The sequence below is a fragment of the Mauremys reevesii genome, linkage group 11, assembly GCF_016161935.1.
Source record: "Mauremys reevesii isolate NIE-2019 linkage group 11, ASM1616193v1, whole genome shotgun sequence".
In the NCBI taxonomy this organism is placed as follows: Eukaryota; Metazoa; Chordata; order Testudines; family Geoemydidae; genus Mauremys; species Mauremys reevesii.
In genome coordinates this window covers 11583049-11586063 of record NC_052633.1, presented here as the reverse complement: position 1 = coordinate 11586063, position 3015 = coordinate 11583049, and the positions used below count along the sequence as shown (strand labels likewise).

Here is a 3015-nt window from a genome sequence, read left to right as displayed (position 1 = left end):
AAAGCGGCAAACAGATGCTCCGGAGCCCAGCCCCAGACATGCCGCTTCTACGAGGAACTGCATTCAATTCTAGGTGTGGCCGCCACCAGTACCCCACCACTGACCGTGGACTCTGACGATGGGATAGTGTCGACGGCCAGTTCCTCGGAGATGTTCGCGGACGGGGAAGATAAGGAAGCAAATGAGGACGACAAGGCAGTCGACAGCGCTTACAACGCTGATTTCCCCGACAGCCAGGATCTGTTCATCACCCTCACTGAGATCCTCTACCAACTCTCCCGACCCATTAACACGGACACTGAATCAGGGGAAGGATCACTCGGTACGTGCTTTAAACATGTAAACATTTATTTTTAATGGAGCAGGAATAGTTACTAGTTGAAAAGAAGGTCAATATATATGGGGATAGAACAGAAATCCTCTTGGGAGATCTCCGAGAAGCTCTCCTGCAGGTAATCGAAAAGCCTCCGCATGAGGTTCCTGGGGAGAGCTGCCTTATTGGGTGCTCCGTGGTAGGACACTTTTCCGCGCCAGGCTATCATCAGGTACTCTGGGAGCATTGCCTCCACGAGCATGGCAGCATAAGCCCTTGGTTTGTGCTGGCTTTCACGCAGCATGCACTCTCTATCTCTGTCACTGATCCTCCTCAGGGTGATCTCACTCGGCGACTCCTGCATTGAATTAGGTGAATTAGGGTAATGTTAGTATTGGGAATGCTTCACTGTTCCTTTGCATAACAATAAGCGTCAGTTTACAGCCACGTGGTGGAGGCTGCAGAGGGGCAGCATACAGGGATCTTTCCCGGGGACAGCTGCGAGGGGGTGGAACAGGGGCAGAGTTTATGCTTTCCGGATTGCCTTCAGCAGGAGGGCACTGCTATACAGTAAGTTTTAAGCAGCCAAAAGTCTATGGCTTACTATGCCTGCCCGCTCCATGGATTCTGCTGTCCTGCCCCACTTGTCTGATCTCCAGTGCAAGACCACAGGCAATGAATGCGAAGGCTGAAAATTCGAACTTGTCCTGAGTGCGCATGAGATAGGTGCTGTGCATGGTCTTGTTCACAGAGACAGACTAGACTATGTTCATTGTTAGCAAAAATGTATCTTTGTAAGGAATTCACTTCCTTTTTCCCATCACACAGCTGCAACTGTCTCCCGGCCTGCCACAGCATCCCCCTCACAGAGGCTGGCGCAGATTAGGCGGTGAAAGAAAAGGACACGGGACGAGATGTTCGCTGAAGTTATGGGGTGCTCCCGAGCCGAGGCGGCCCAGCAGAGCCAGTGGAGGGAGAACATACCGCAGTACCAGCGCTCACACAGCGAACGGGAGGACAGGTGGCGGCAGGAAGACCAGCAGGCGACTCAAACGCTGCTTGGACTAATGAGGAAGCAAACGGACACGCTCAGGCGCCTTGTAGATGTTCTGCAGGACCGCAGACAGGAGGACAGAGCCCCCCTGCAGTGTATCTGCAACTGCCCTCCCCCGCCACAAAGTCCCATACCCCCCTCACCCAAAGTGCCAAGAAGGAGGGGCACCAGGGGCCGTGAAAACTGTCACTCCACCCCTGCAGAGTGCTCAAGTACAAGAAGGCTCTCATTCCCAAAATTTTAATAAGTCCTTTCCTTCCAGCCTCACCCAAGACCCCCTCCCAGTTTCATCCCCTAACTGTCTAGTTGGTTATTAAAAATAATTTTCTGTTAATTGCTGTTTCCGTCATGTTCTTTTAGAGAAGACTGTGTTTGAGGTGTGGGGGAAAGGTCTTGGTTATTGGTGCCAAGAAAACCAGTGCTCTGAAGGAGACTGAGGAAAATCAAAGGTACCGAGAAGGGAGCTGGGGGGAAACGTTTCGGACTTCCGGAAGTGACGGGCTCTGACCAATTAGTGGCAATAGATGCTAACATAAAACTGAAACAAATCAGAGTGAACCAATAAATTATCATTCCTGACTCAGGGGAAAAGGCTGGGTGGGGCCATGTTCCAAGGCAACAGCAAACGGTTCATAATCTGTAGTCATTTGAATGTGATTCATTTTTCCACTAACAAGTTTCTCTGAAGTGGTGAGAAATCCAGGGTCCAGGGGAAGGGAGCCATGGCCCATTCTCCTGTCGGACAGTCCAGTCGTGGCTTAGTCCTGTTTATAGATGGAGAAAAGAGTCCAGTACAAACAGTTTAATCCAGCGAGAAAGTCAGTCCATTGGCGGATAGAGCCGGGAGCTGGTGGGGGGCAGAGCTGAATTCTACCTCACTGTCTGACCTTGGTCAGGTCAGGTCACCTCTCCCTGTCTCGATCGTTACAGTGTGGAGAGGAACAATGACAGAGCCCACAGGAGGGTGCTGGTTTGGTGCTTAACCACACGGCAAAGGAACGAGAGCCCCAAATTCCCCCATGTGCTTTGGGAGCCAGGTTTGCTGTTTGAATTCTGCAGTTCAGATGACATCAGGCCTGGGCGTTTCTCTGGCCTTAGGGGCCTACTTTGCACATAGCTGTGATGGCCGAGTGGCTAAGGTGTTGGACTCAAAATCCAAGAGGGTTTCCCTGCGCAGGTTCAAATCCTGCTCACAGTAAGACCAGTGTTTTAGCCACAGCCCGTCTAAGAGGACAGGGGCGGCTGAGTCTCCCCCAAACGGCCGCCCATGCAGGGGGGAACACTGGGGATGTGGGGCAAGTCACCCCTCCGTGGGCCCATTCTCATCTTTCGAGTGCTGGAAGCGAAGCTCCAGAGAAGTGGGGGCCCAACCTGCACCCGGCTCCACTCTGCCTCTTAACCCGATGGCCTGCTCTGCCTCCTCCCATCCCGCCTCCGCCTCTTCCCCCAAGGCCTGCGCCCCACCCCCGCTGGGCCTTTTCCCCCGAGCCCCCTCCCTCTCTCTGCCTCTTCCTGCCCCTGCTCCGCCTCCTTCCCCAGGGACCCCCCACCCCCCGCTTACCTAAGGCAGGAAACAGTGATGGGTGCCTGGCCCCATGGCCCCCTGGCAGCCCCCCTTAGGGGAGGAGCAAGCAGCAGGTGAGTGGCG

General features: G+C 53.9%; 1 non-coding gene across 1 annotated transcript; it reads left to right on the top strand.

Annotated features, from left to right (window-relative positions):
• Window positions 1–2483: 2483 nt before the first annotated feature.
• Window positions 2484–2565, top strand: TRNAL-CAA. Its single transcript has one exon. It is a non-coding gene; the product is annotated as a tRNA-Leu (tRNA).
• Window positions 2566–3015: the final 450 nt, after the last annotated feature.